This window comes from Protopterus annectens, chromosome 8.part0, assembly GCF_019279795.1.
Source record: "Protopterus annectens isolate FY-2018-M chromosome 8.part0, PAN1.0, whole genome shotgun sequence".
Taxonomy (NCBI): Eukaryota; Metazoa; Chordata; order Ceratodontiformes; family Protopteridae; genus Protopterus; species Protopterus annectens.
The window spans coordinates 1686971489-1686986561 of NC_056741.1; the positions used below are offsets into that span (position 1 = coordinate 1686971489).

At 41.3% G+C, this 15073-nt stretch overlaps 1 protein-coding gene across 1 annotated transcript in view; it reads right to left on the minus strand.

The window, feature by feature from the left end:
• The window catches only part of LOC122808532, a 1295413-nt gene that overhangs the window by 682436 nt on the left and 597904 nt on the right, over window positions 1-15073 (minus strand). The window lies entirely within an intron of this gene.

Below are 15073 nucleotides of genomic sequence, written 5' to 3' on the forward strand. Positions count from 1 at the left end.
GGGGCATTGTATATGATGACTGGCCTAATGAGGGAAGAGTAGAGGGAGACAATGACCTCTTTCTTCCTGGACACAAAACCCTTAGTAATGAAATGTGCCACATAGAAGGACTTTCTGACCAGAGTGGCAGTGTGGTGGTCAAAAGAGAGGTTGCTGCCAACCTGTGTTCCCAGACCTTTTATAATGCCTTCTGTGTTCAGTGGACAATCATCGATGTGGTAGTTCATGGGAACTGGGTTTTCCCAAAAGGGATGATGACACATTTTTTGGCATTGAGCCCATTGTTCATTGTTAAGGCCATGGTTCTGACACCAGTCGTTGGTCTCAGTGATGCCTTTCTGTAGGATGTCAACATCACTTGAGGAGTTAATAATAGCTCCCAACTTGCAATCATCTGCGAACTTTGTCAGCCAGAGTCCCTTTGTGTTGGACTGGACTTCTGAGAAGTAGATACCAAACAGGAGAAGACCCAGAACCGATCCCTGTGGAACTCCACTCATGACTGGTCAGCAGTCTGACTTGGAGTCAGCTACTTTCAGACTGTGGGTTCTATCTGTGAGCCAGTTTGCAACCCACCTAGTGATAAAGGGGTTGATGCCTAGCTTAGGTAGTTTTTCTATGATTCCTGAGTGGGGAATGGTATCAAAGGCCTTGGCCAGATCAATGTAGGCTGTATGAACCACCTTGCCTTCATCCGCAGCTCTGGTGACTAACTCAAAGAAGTTTACCAATCTGAGCAAGCATGATCTACCCTTCACAAAACCAAACTGTGTGGGATCCAGAGTTTTAAGATTCCCTATAGCCTTGTTTATTAAGTCCATGAGAATGCATTCCATAGCTTTGCATGTCAGACTTCATAGTTTCATAGTTTCATAGTATAGTACTAGGCTATCTGCCCTGGGGCATTTGTAAGCCTAGCCATAGTGATGTGGCTTTTGCCACCCCATGAAATTTTACAACAAATGTACAGAATAAATTTAGAATACTGTGCCTCTGTCTAGTAGTGACACAATGAAGGTCCCCTTATATAATAGAATTAGTTTCTGTGCCCCTGTCTAGCAGTGACACAGATGTGACCCCTGGGGTAAACTTACGATCTCCCATCCACTCATCAAGATTTCTCTTGAAGAGAGTCAGTGAGGGGCTCTGCCTAATACGAACTAGGATCTTGTTCCAAAGCATGAGAAGCCTCTGGGTTATGAATCTATCCCTCCAGCATGTCCTATTCATACTTGTGCCGAGGTTTAAGTCTTTAGCTCTCGTGGTCCTGATGGATTTGGATTTTTTGAGGTGGAGCATGTCCATCAGATCCTGATTGGACATGGCCTTGTACGTCAGGCAGAGATAACCTCTGAGCAGGCAGTATGCTACTGAATAGAGCTGAAGTTTCTTTAGTCTGGCAGAATAAGACATATGTTGGAGACCCTTGATCCTCTTGGTGAGGTACTTTTGTGGTCTCTCCAGCTGTTGCAAATGCCGGGTGAGGTACATACCAAATGGGGCATTGTACTCAATCATGGGTCTGATGAGGGAGGAATATAGGGGTGCAATGACATCCTTGGATCTGGATGTGAATCCCTTCATGATGAGGTGTGCAAGGTAGAATGTTTTTCTAAACACTTTGGCAACGTGGGTGTCAAATGAGAGGTCGCTGTCGACTTGGGTCCCTAGGTCTCTGATTACTTTTTCCGTACTCAGTGGGTTGCTGTCTATGTGATAATTTGTGGGTACTTTGTTTTTCCCAAAGGGGATGACTATACATTTTTTGGCATTTACTTTAAGGCCGTGACTACGGCACCAGTTATCCATTTCTGTGAGGCCTTTTTGTAGGATGTGTGTGTCGGCTGGTGTATCGACTATGGCGCCTAGTTTGCAGTCATCTGCGAACTTTGTCAGCCACAGCCCTCCCATGTTTGCTTTAACATCTGAGAAATAAATGCCGAACAAGAGGGGTCCCAGGACAGATCCCTGTGGGACACCACTTGTGACTGGCTTTGAGTCTGACATTGCTCCAGTGATTTTAACTTTATGGGTTCTGTCCTTTAGCCAGTTTGCAACACATCTAGTGACATAAGGGTTTACTTTTAAGCTGTTGAGCTTATCTATGATGCCTGAGTGGGCTATTGTGTCGAAGGCCTTAGACAAGTCCAGGTATGCTGTATGGACTGCTTTGCCCTCATCAATGGCTCTAGTGACTGTTTCGAAAAAGTCAACCAGGTTTAAAAGGCAGGATCTGCCCTTTACAAAGCCGAACTGGGTGGGGTCAAGTGTCTGTAGGTCTCCTATGTCTCTGTTTATGAGTTCCATAATGATACTTTCCATAGCTTTGCAGACCAGGCTGGTTAAGCTTATGGGGCGGTAGTTTCCAGGGTCTGTAGAGGCACCCCCCTTGTGGAGTGGGACCACTGTTGCTGTACGCCAGTGTTCAGGTACATATCCCGAAGTAAGGCTAAGGTTAAATAGCATTTTTATGTGTGGGTTTAGCTCCTCTTGGAGTTCACGTAACACGCAACCCGGGATACCGTCAGGTCCCATTGATGCTGTGATTTTTGCTTTGTTTAGGGTGGTTCTCACTTGGACATCTGAGATGACAGGGAGATTACATTCAGCTGGGATAAGTATTTCTTCTTTTGGGGTGAAGGAGGGAGAAATTTGCACTGAACCTGTCAGCCAGAATGTTGGCAATATCTGTGGGTTCAGTGTATTTTTTGTTGTTTTGAACCAACTCTGAGCATATCTGAGGGTTTCCGCCCAGGTTTCTAACATAGCTGAAGAAGGCTTTGTGGTTATCTTTAGTGTCCTTAGCGATTTTTCTCTCAAAGTTGGCCTTGGATGTTTTTATGAGAGAACGTAGTTTTCTGCTAATGTTGATCAGAGATGTCTTCCCTTCATGGGATTTTGCTCTGACGTGCAGTAGCTTCCTTCTTTGTTATACAATTTGTTTATGGCTGAGGTCCACTAGACAGGACACTTACCTTTGGTGGAGAGGGACTTGGATTTGTTTGGGATTGCATGATCCATGCATTCTTGGAGATGTCCATAAAAGCATTTGTGAAGGATTCGGCATTGTGGGATGTGGTATCCACTGGCACAGTGGGCTTAAAGGATACCATCTCAGTCTTAAGAAGAGTGAAGTCTGCTTTTGAGAAGTTTTTCACTGTGGTCTTTTGTGCTGGGGGTGGAGGTGGGATATGTATATCCAGGGTGATTAGTTTGTGGTCAGATCTCACTAGTGAGGGGTATACTTCCGGTGTGGAGCATTTTGTCCCCATGTTTGTGATGATCAGGTCTAGTATATTATCTCCCCTAGTGGGAGAGGTGACTAGTTGTTCCAGTGCATTTGAATTTATGAATTCCAGGAACCTTTGGGCTAGGGTATTAGGGCTAGAATAATGTACCTAATCTATGTTTGGGTAGTTGAAGTCTCCCAGTATGATGGTATTTTGTGATCAATTCATATCCTCCAATGTCTTCAGGAAGGCTGAGTGGGGTTCTTGAGATTGGGAGGGTGGTCTGTAACATGCTACCAGTTGTATAGCAGTTTTTCCTATGGTTAGTTGCACCTGTATGGTCTCTGATGCTTCATGTGTTGTTACTAACCTGGATGTGTGGGTGTCCTTGATGAATATGGACACTTCCCCCTCCCTTTGTGGTTCGGCCCGGGTTTTGGGGCCGAAAAGCATGATACGAGGTATAGCCTGGTAGCGCTGGGGTGCTCTCAGGAGCCTTGAACCAGGTTTCAGTTACTGCACAGACGTCAATGTTCTCCATGCTGAGGAGTGTATCAAGTGCTTGCATCTTGAGATTTAGACTTCTGGTGTTGAGCAGCATTACCCTTAGTTTTTTTCCATTTTTGTTTTCTAAGGAGGTGGGTTTGTCTTTTGAGCCTTGCCTAAAAAATGCACTATGGGGGTGGCAAGAACCTTAGCCAATATCCGGAAGCCCAGTGGTGACAGGTGTAAGCCATCCCTTGCGAAGCAGTGTGGCTTGTCCAACATGTCATCCCTGGCAGACAGACATTGGATCCCCTTAGAATGACACCAGTACTTGAGCCAATTGTTAAAGCTGATCATCTTGTCTTTGTATTGTGGCATCATTCTTGGTGAGGGCAAGATGCTGCTCAGGGTCAGGGTCATACCAGCCTGGGCTACATAATCGGAGAGCTCCTCTATGTCTCTTTTCATGTAGTCCAGGGAGGTATGTCTCAGGTCATTCACACCAGCATGGACAATGATGGAGTCATATTTGTACTTGCTTTGGAGTGACTTGAGTGCGTATGTTATGTGGCGGATCCTAGCTCTCAATAGACAGCTCACAGTCACCTTCTCCTTGTTCAGCCTGGTCAGCGGGACATCAGTGTGTCTGACTATAGAGTCACCTATTACTAGTGTATCAGGCAAGGTGTTTGGCCTTAAGGGCTGTGATTGGTTGACACACTGATTTATTGAAGTATGTGTTGCATGTGTTTTGTTTTGAGGTGGTGGATTTTTGGATGTCTGCTTTGGGAGCCTCTGTTGTTTTGGTAAGTTTTTTATTAGAGCCTCCGAGTATGTCTTTGTGTTTTTATGTGTTTGGTTTGCAGTTGTGGTAGGTCTATGTGGGACTAGGATTGTTGCATGTGTGGTTTCCATCTCCTCCTGTCTGGTCATGCCAGCCCTGAGTTGAGAGAGTTTAGCCTCCAGTTTGGCTACATAGTTGCATCTCTCACATGTATTTGTGTTTGTTGGGAGGAGGAGAGGGTTGTCTGTGTACATGAGACAATTGTAGCATTGTCTCAAGATACCCAGATTGACCAGCTGAATTGGAGACGACGCCAGTAATCTACCACTCGACATGCTAGAACAGTATAAGGGAGTGGTATACCTTTAAGGGAAGTGGATATTCACAGGGGTGGTAAGTAGATGTAGTGCTTTACTCAGTACGAGAGTGTTTACTTAGTAGAGAAGTATTGAGAACACGTGCTAAGAGTAGAGCTTCCTTAAGGGAAAATTTGAAGAGCAGACTTGGCGGAGCCAGAAAAAGTTTAACCTTGTTTAACCGGCGCTGCGCTATGCGCAAAGCCGTGCAAACGCGGATTTTAAACAGTGAACTACAAAAGAGCTAGTAATGGTCCAAAACAACCAATTACTACAGCTTCTTGTGCTGAGGTCACTTCCTACAGGGACAGGTAGGCTGCTCAAGGCTCCCCACTCCCACTGGTGAGCAAAGAAACTTCATTCTATCCAAGTAAGGTAATGGACAACACAGGAACTACACCACAGCCCAGAACACAGCAATGCCTGTAAACTGGTCTAAACTAGTCAAGGAGAGGCGGGAAAACAAGGATTATTTTTTTGTTTTTTTTGGTAGAAACACACAGAAAATGCAGAAACAGGGATAAATTAGTTACACAGGCTAGCACACTTTACTGGGCAGCCTCCACAGTTAAATTAAACAAACAAACAAACAAACTTTCGATCAAATTCGACTAAAATGTAACTTTAAGTGCAGATTTTAAAATAATGCAGCAAACAGTTAAAAACAGTTCAAGCTAGTTCAGGGTAAGCCACATAAGCTATTCCAAGTGACAAAAAAAGCAAAGATACTTAAATCCAGAAAGTAGTCACTTTTCTAAGTTCCCTGCTGCTAGGACCACTCTGCAGAACCACGAGGAGCTTGTCTGAGCAGTATAGCCAGAAAAAAGCACCCAGAGGTGGATTTTAAACAGTGAGCTACAAAAGAGCTAGAAATGGTCCAAAACAACCAATTACTACAGCTTCTTGTGCTGAGGTCACTTCCTACAGGGACAGGTAGGCTGCTCAAGGCTCCCCACTCCCACTGGTGAGCAAAGAAACTTCCTTCTATCCAAGTAAGGTAATGGACAACACAGGAACTACACCACAGCCCAGAATACAGCAATGCCTGTAAACTGGTCTAAACTAGTCAAGGAGAGGCGGGAAAACAAGGATTATTTTTTTAGGTTTTTTTTGGTAGAAACACACAGAAAATGCAGAAACAGTGATAAATTAGTTACGCAGGCTAGCACACTTTAGTGGGCAGCCTCCACAGTTAAATTAAACAAACAAACAAACTTTCGATCAAATTCGACTAAAATATAACTTTAAGTGCAGATTTTAAAATAATGCAGCAAACAGTTAAAAAACAGTTCAAGCTAGTTCAGGGTAAGCTACAGAAGCTATTCCAAGTGAAAAAAAAGCAAAGATACTTAAATCCAGAAAGCAGTCACTTTTCTGAGTTCCCTGCTGCTAGGACAACTCTGCAGAACCACGAGGAGCTTGTCTGAGCAGTATAGCGAGAAAAAAACGTCCAGAGGAGGATTTTAAACAGTGAACTACAAAAGAGCTAGAAATGGTCCAAAACAACCAATTACTACAGCTTCTTGTGCTGAGGTCACTTTCTACAGGGACAGGTAGGCTGCTCAGGCTAATGGGGTGATAGTTCCCAGTGTTTGTAGTTGCCCCTCCTTTGTGGAGAGGGGTGACTATATCAGTGCACCATTCAGTAGGGACAAAGCCTGAGGTGAGGCTGTGATTGAACAGGGCACACAAGTGAGGTATCAGTTCACTCTGTAGCTCATGTAGAACACAGCCAGGGATATTGTCAGGTCCCATACAGGCTGTATTCTTGGCCTTGGACAGTGCTGTTTTAACCTGTGCAGCAGTAATATTGGGTGCCTGGCAATCTACTGGTATTGTGATTGGTCCTTTGGTGGGGAAGACAGGGGAAAAGTTGGCACTGAAGCTGTTGGCCAGTATATTGGCAATATCTGCTGGCTCGGTATAGGAGGTACCATTGTGCAGTAGCTCAGAGCAAATCTGGGTATTGCCGTGGAGGTTCTTTACATAACTATAGAAGGCCTTGTGGTTGTCTTTACTATCTGCTGCAATTCTGTTTTTATAGCTAGCTTTAGAGGATTTGATGAGGGATCTCAACTTTTTGTTGAGGCTAATAATGGAGTTTTTCCAGTCTTGGGACTTCACCTTATTCCACATCAGTTTCCTTCTTCTGTTATAGAGTTTGTTTGTGGCAGGGGACCTCCAGATTGGATTCCTTTTTTTGGAGGAGAGCATCTTGGTTCTATTGGGTTTGGTGAGATCCATGCATTTGTGTACGTGTTTGTGCAGTGCATTGGTGTATGACTCAGCGGTCATGCAACTATTTTCCATTTGCATGGGTGCCTTGAAGTTAGCCACATCTGTTCTTAGGAGCCCAAAGTTAGCTTTGGAGAAGATTTCCATAGTGGTTACCTTGCGTGGGGGGTGGGATGTGGATTTTCAAAGTGATTAGTTTGTGGTTGGATCTAACCATGGAGGAGATGACTAATCATATAGAGGAACAGTCGCACATGTTAGTAATGACCAAGTCAAGGATGTTGGTACCTCTAGTGGGGATAAGAGCAAGCTGGTCCAGGGCATTGGAATTAATGAATTCCAGGAAACGGGTAAGTGTATTGGTATATGAGTAGTTTTCCCAGTTAATGGAGGGGTAGATGAAGTTGCTCAGTATGAGTGTGTTAGGTTGGACCCTAATATTCTCTAGGGTGCTTAGGAACATGGAGTGAGTGTCTTGAGACATGGTTGGGGACCTGTAACAGCTTACAACCTGAATCGCTGTCTTACCCAATGTTAGCTGCACCTGAAGTATACCTGATGCATTACGTTGGGCTACCAGTCTTGAGGTGTGCACATCCTTTATGAATATGGAGAGACCACCACCTTTGGAGCTTCAGTCCAGGTTCTGGGGCCAAAAGGTATGGAATGAGTTATAGCCTGGTAGTGCAGGGGTGCTTTCTGCTGTATTGAACCAGGTCTCTGTTACAGCACAAATGTCGATGTTCTCCTTTTTAAGGAGTGTTTCAAGTGACTGCATTGAGATTTAGACTTCTAACATTGAGCAGCATGACCCTCAGATTACATTTGTTTGTAGCTGTTACGGTGGGAAATTGGTCTTTGGAACACTACCTAAAAAGGCACTATAGGGGTGGCAAGAGCCTTGGCCAGTATCTGGAAGCCCAGGGGTGACAGATGCAGGCCATCTCAGCAAAGCATCAAGGTCTGTCAGTCATGTCATCCCAGGCAAACAGATACTGGATCCCCTTAGAATGACACCAGAAACAGCCAATTGTTGAAATCAATCATTTTCTGCTTGTACTGTGGTATCATTCTGGGTGATGGTAGGATGCTGCTCAGGGCTAGGGTTGTACCCGGCTGGGCCACATAATCTGAGAGCTCCTCCATGTCTCTTTTCATGTAGTCCAGGGAGGTACATCTCAGGTCATTCACACCCACATGTACAATGACAGAGTCATATTTGTACCTGCTGTTGAGGGACCTGAGTGGGTGCGTTATATGGTGAATCCTGGCACCTGACAGGCAGCTGACTGTTACTTTCTCATTATTCAGCCTAGTGAGTGGGACATCAGTGTGCCTCACTATCAAGTCACCTATGACTAGTGTGCTGGGTATGCTATTTTATTGTAGGGGCTTTGGTTGAGTGGCACACTGTTTAGGAGAGTTATGTGTCTCGTGATTAGTGTTGTGTTGTGGTGGTCGAGTGCATTTCTGCCTTGAAGTTGTCTGCTGTTTGGGTAGATTTTTACTGAGAGCCTCCCCGAAGGTGGGTGTGTGGTTTGTGTTTTTATGTGAAGGCAGTGCTGGTGTGTGTTCTGGAGGGCTATGTGTTCCATGTGGTGTGGTGCAAGTGTTGACCTTCTCCTCTTGACCAACTATTCCAGTCTTGGCTAGAGAGTGTGTGGCTTCCAATTTGGATATATAAGTGCATCTCTGGCAAGTCTGAGTGTTGGGAGGTAAGAGGAGAGGGTTGTCAGTGTACATGAGGCAGTTGCTACATTGCCTGAAGATGCCCAAGTTCATCAGGTTAACAGGAGAAAGCACAGGGAGCTGACCTTTAGACATGCATGGAGGGATGGGCATTAATAATAAGTACTGGAGCTGTTTCCTTGTAGAACATTTAGTGCCGGTAGCACTTTTGTGTGCAACAATAATTGCTACAAGACGTATGGTATGGTAAAGTGCTAGACTAATAAGCTAGTAAAAGTGCATGAGAGGAGAGAACTAGCAGATCTAAGGGAAAAATTGATAAGCAGACTTTGGCACCTCTCAGGACCTTACAAACAGTCCTGGATACAGGAAATCTGTATCTGGACTAGACTAGTTACACGAAAGGCAGGAAACAAGTGCAATGTGGGCTTTTAAACCAGAAAGTTGAAAGAGATGGAAAAAACTGCCCAAACGGCCAATAAACTACAAATTCTGGGCCTGAAACCACTCCTCTTGTGGTAGATAGGCTACCTAGTGCTTACCACTCCCACTGATAAGCTAGAAGCCTTCCCTCCAACACAGAAAGGCTTGGGGGGCTCAGAAGCTTACATACAGTCCTGAATACTGCAAATATTTATCTGGATGAGACTAGTTATAGGAAAGGCAGGAAAAGTACAAACGCAGGCTTTTAGACCAGAAAGCCAAATGTTTACTTTGTAAACTGCTTCTTGAACTTAATGTTGTAGCATATTTTTCCATTTGTAAATATGTATATATTTTATAGCATATCCATGTATCTGTAAATATGTTTTGTTCATTTCTTATAGGTTTAAAGGTTCACAGGAGATTACTAGGCTGAAAGCTCAAGAGCCCTTACAAGCATATCCAGCATTACCCTTATTTTACCCCATTTTCAATCTCTAAGGGCTAAAGAATGGTACTGGTTTGTGCCTGTGCCTTTGAGTATTTTACAGACTGCCCTGTCTATAAGGGACATGGGTGCCACTCTAGTAAAGAATTTACAATTCCCCATAATTTCAAATTGCATTTGAAGAGGGTCATGGAAGGACACTGCTTTACATGAATAGCAAGCCTATTCCAGAGAAGGGTTAATCTCTGAGACACATCTCTTTCTCTCCAGCAGGTTTTGCTCATGTCACAGACCTTGGAACCAGCAATCATCATGCAGTTTGTCTTATGAATGTGTAATGGTTCTGTTAGGGAAGGTTTTGAGAGTGTCTTGTAAGTTAGGCATACATCACCCCTTAATAGTCAGTAGGCAACAGAGTAAAGTAATAGGGCTTTCAGCTGATCTGCATGGGACATACTGTTTATGCCCTGTGTTTTGTTTAGTTTTTTTTTTTTGTAAGGAACCTCTAACACTGCTACAGCTGTTGCAACCATCTGTCAAGCTACATGCCAAAAGGTGCATTGTACTCAGTTATTGGCCTGCTGAGGACAGAGCACAGTGGAACAATAAATTTCTTGTATCTGGATGCAGTGCCTTTGCTTATAAGCTGTGCCACATAAAAGGACTTCATCACCACTGTGGACACAAGGTGGTCAAAGTCTATCTGTATACTTAGATCTCTCACCTCTGGGTCCACTCTTAGGGGTGTGCTATTAATGCTGTAATTTGTAGAGGTATTTGACTTCCCAAAGGGTATAATTATGCATTTTTTTGCATTTAGTTTTAGGCCATGTCTCATGCACCAATCATTTGTTTGAGTCAGACCCTTCTGAAGGATATCTACATCACTGAGAGAGTCAGTGATTGCCACCAACTTGCAGTCACCAGCAAACTTAGTTAGCCAAAGGCCTTTTACATTATCCTTGAATTCAGAGAAGTATATTCTGAACAGGAGTGGTCTCAGCTCTGAACCATGTGGTACAACATTAGTAATTGGCCTCTTGGATCTGGATTCTCCCCCTCTGATAACATATTTCCTGTCCACGAGCCATTTGGATATCTATGCCTAATTTTGAGGTTTATCTATAATAGTCTACTGGGGAATTGTGTTAAATGCTTTAGTCAGGCTAAGGTAGGCAGAATGTAGTTTTACCCTCATCCATGGCCTTAGTGACCTTCTCAAAGAAGTATACCAGATTGAGTAGGCATGATCTGCCCTTGATGAAGCAAACTGGGTTGGGTACAGTGTTTGGAGGTTTCCTATACTGTTGTTTATCATTTCCATGGTTATTCTTTCCATGGCTTTGAATACGAGACTAGTCAAACATATGGTTCTGTGATGGTCCCACTTTATGCAGAGGGATGATGGTTGTTGTCCTCCACTCCCCAGGAGCAAAGCCAGTCTGGAGGTTGTGGTTAAATTTAAAATCCTAGTTGGCCTGATAGGTTATGTTTCAAGCTATTTAAGAGGCATCCTGGGATATTGGATTGGGAGGGTGGCCTAATGGTTAAGGTGTTTGCCTTACAAACACAAGATACAAGGTTTGAGTCTCACAAGGGATAATTGGCTAGGCTTACAATGGCTCTCAATGGCAGTTAGCTTAGTACTAACATATGACCCTATTGTCAGAAACCATCAAAGCAGTGCTTTTAGCTTTAGGAGCACAGTGGTGACCTGTTCTTTTATGATAACTGGTGGAGGAGTGACAATGGGTGTTTCTTGCAAAGTAACCAGAGGTGATGGAGAGATGAAATGTGAGCTGAATTTATTGGCCAGAAAATTTTGTTATATTCCCTAGCTGATTATTCTTTCAATGGCTCAGTTTACCAGAGCTGCTTAGAGTTTGGCCTCCTTAGTGTGAAAGGCCCACACACATTGCTTAGAATTTTAGATGCTTGACCACTTTGTTCCTGCGTACAATGAAATAGCAGCTATATTAAGGGACTGCATCTTGCAAATAGCTTTTGAAATATTTGTGAAACATGTTTTAAGGCAAACCCTGCTTACTGATCTTCAATACATTGAACTTTGTTTAACATAAGATGTTTACCAACTCACAGAGTCAAATAAGAGGAACTATCACAAGTCTGTAGTCAGCTAAGGGATAACTGTTCTCTTAAAAGAGGAAGTATGCAGAGGTTCTGAAGGTAAAAACTAGACATGATTATATGATAGAGGCACTAAAATAAATAAAAACAAAACATGATACAAAGTCTTGTTTACAACTTAGGAAATGGTTTGTAATTTCTAAAATTTCCATCAGTTCAAAACTGTCATGACCTTGTTAAACTTGTTGTTTGACAAGACTATAAAATGTCCACCAGCCAGTAATAGAACTGGATTCACATGCACAATATTGGACATGGACTTTGCATCTTGATGCTAGTGCCTGCAATGACTTCCCAGCATGGCATGGAGTGGTCATCTTAATGCTAGTGCCTGAACTGATTTGATTTGATCAGCATGGATTTCTGGCATAGACTGGGCATTTAAATACAAGGGCCTGCATTACATTGATTTGATCAGCACGGATCTCTGACATGGACTTCGTATTTATTTTTTTTTCAATAATCATTTTTATTGTTTTTCAAAACCATAATACACTTCACACACTATTTACATTATGTACAAAATTGCTTCCAATGTTCAATTCCATTTCAAATATCCACATCATACATTAAGAATAGATATTGTATTAATCAAGTAAAGGAAAACGTAAAAAAATAAACACAAAAACATCTACTATAGACAATTAAAAACCAACTCAAGCCAACAATCTGTATTGTTTCTACATCTTTTATCTAATCTAAGATTGTGTTTGTACACTTGCAGAATGTCCTAAAAGAAAGTGGATAGGAACCTCTAAGCCAATATAATGTTAAAGATTTGCTCCCAAATTTTTATACTATTTATACTTTTCTTGTTATTACTAATTAATAATTTATGCGCTAAAATATGCTTGATCGCTAACAGCCTGAATTTTTGCCACGATGTCTGAGCTGGGTTCAACCAATTTGTGGCTATATATAATTTCATTAATAAACTGATATTCATAATTACGATCCTCTTTGATTTGTCTAAATTCTCCGGTGGAATATGTAGAATTAAAAATTCCCAGGTGAGTGTTGAGTTTTGGTAACCCATTTTTTGTAACTGCAATTTTAATGAGTTCCACAATTTATAAATGCACTTGCAACTCCAGAACATGTGTAGCAGGTCTGCTATCTGATCTAAACATTGTGGACATTTAGGTGAATTTTTTGAATCGAATTTATGAAGAGTGAGATGGGTATAATACGCATTGTTAAATATCATCAGTTGAGTAAAGACCAGTTTTTGAAGTGATACTGATTTCAATGTTAAGTTAAACACCTCTACTATCTTACTATCGTCTAGGGATACCAATTTCTCTTTCCAGTATTTCGATAAAAGAATATGATTATTATATTTTCTCTCTTTTATCATTTTATACGCTGAGGATATGTATTTTCTGTCTTGTTGCAATGCTTCCCACAGATGGCGAGAAATAACTAGTTCCTCTTCTTTGATTTCGGAGCTATTAAAATAATTTATGGCAAGATCTTTTATCTGCCTCATTATAATTAAATAAGAAATAGGAAGATTCATCTCTTTTAAGATATCCTGTACCGCTACTCCTAAGAAGGGGTATAAATCACTTACAGTTAAATCCTTAATAAGGGGAAATTTCTTTAAATCTATCAATTGACTGCCAATAGTCATGTTAGGATTCCCATGAAACGGTTGAAACATCATCATATATTTTAATAGGTTTAAAGAGGCAAACAGAGTTTGAGTTGCCATTGCCCATATCTTAATGTGCTCCATTAAATCATATTTACTCAGTGTTCGTTTATTTAAAAATGGTACAGCTTTAACGTTAATTCCTGTTCCTTTTATATGTTTAGAATTTAGCAGCACCCATTTGGGTGTCCATTTTCTATTATTACTGTCCAAGTAAGACACCCTTAAAATCCTATTGGCCTGAATCACTATATAATACATCTCAAAATCCGGTAAATCCAACCACCCCTGGTATTAGGAGCCATCAGTTTCTCATATGATATTCTCGTTTTTCTGGGTTCGCACAGAAATTTCCCCAATCCTATCTGAAACTGCATAAAGAATGTTTTCGTGATTTTGAGTTGTGCTGCTCTAAAAATATAAAGAATTCTAGGGAGAACATTCATTTTTATTATCGCTGCTCTTGCCATCATCGGTAACTTCAATTTACTCCATCTTTTCAAATCCAATGTTATTCGGTCTCCAGTTGCCTTAATATTATTAATAAAGAATTCTCTATTTTCAGTTGAGAAATCAATCCCCAAATATTTTATCCTTTCTTCTGTCCTTACTTGTCCTATCAATGGTAGCATTGAAAAAGGTGTAGGTGTCTTTAAAGGGAATATTTTGTTTTTTTTTAAATTTAGTTTGTAATTAGAAATTCTCTCAAAGTTTTGAATTGCTGTTAGTATTTTTTCCGTATCCGATACCGGTATGGTACAGTATATATTTAGATCGTCTGCAAAAGCAGCCATCCTAACCTTTATCCCAAGAAGTACAGGAAAATTATAAGAAATATTTTGCTTCATGTGAAGAAATAAAGGCTCCAAATACAGATTAAACAATATGGGAGATAATGGGCATCCCTGTCGAGTTCCATTTTTAATTTGAATCCTTTTGGAGGATTCATGATTTATAGATAAACTAGTGTATGCATTATTATATAACTTCCTTAACATTGAAATAAAGACCTGAGGTATATTGAAATATGATAATATATCAAATAAATATGCCAAATTAACTCTATCGAATGCTTTTTGAGCATCAATTATTAAAGCATATATGTTCATATTTTTATACTTCGCATAAGATATTAATGTATGAAGAGTTAATGTATTGTCCGTAGTCTGTCTCCCATCTATGAACCCCGCCTGTTTCTCTGATATTATCAAATTTATTATTTTTTTCAGTCTACTAGCTAGAATAGATGTCATGATTTTCATATCAATATTCAACAGTGATATAGGCCTGTAATTGTCTGGATTTTTGGGATCACTATTCTCCTTCAATATCAGGATTGTCCTTGAAGCATTAAAGTGAAGATCATTGCTGCCATTCAAAATGATATAATTAAAAGTCTGTGAAAGTACAGTGCTCAGAATCACGCTAAAAGATTTATAGAATTCGGAGGTCATACCATCTGGTCCTGGGGCTTTATGGGGCTTCAATTTCTTCATTGCCTCCAAGACTTCCTCGACTGTAATCGGTGCAGTTAATTCTCCATGAGAATCCTTGTCAATATTGGGAAAATTAATTTTCTGTAAGAACTCTTTTCTATCTTTATCTTGAACATGTATTTGC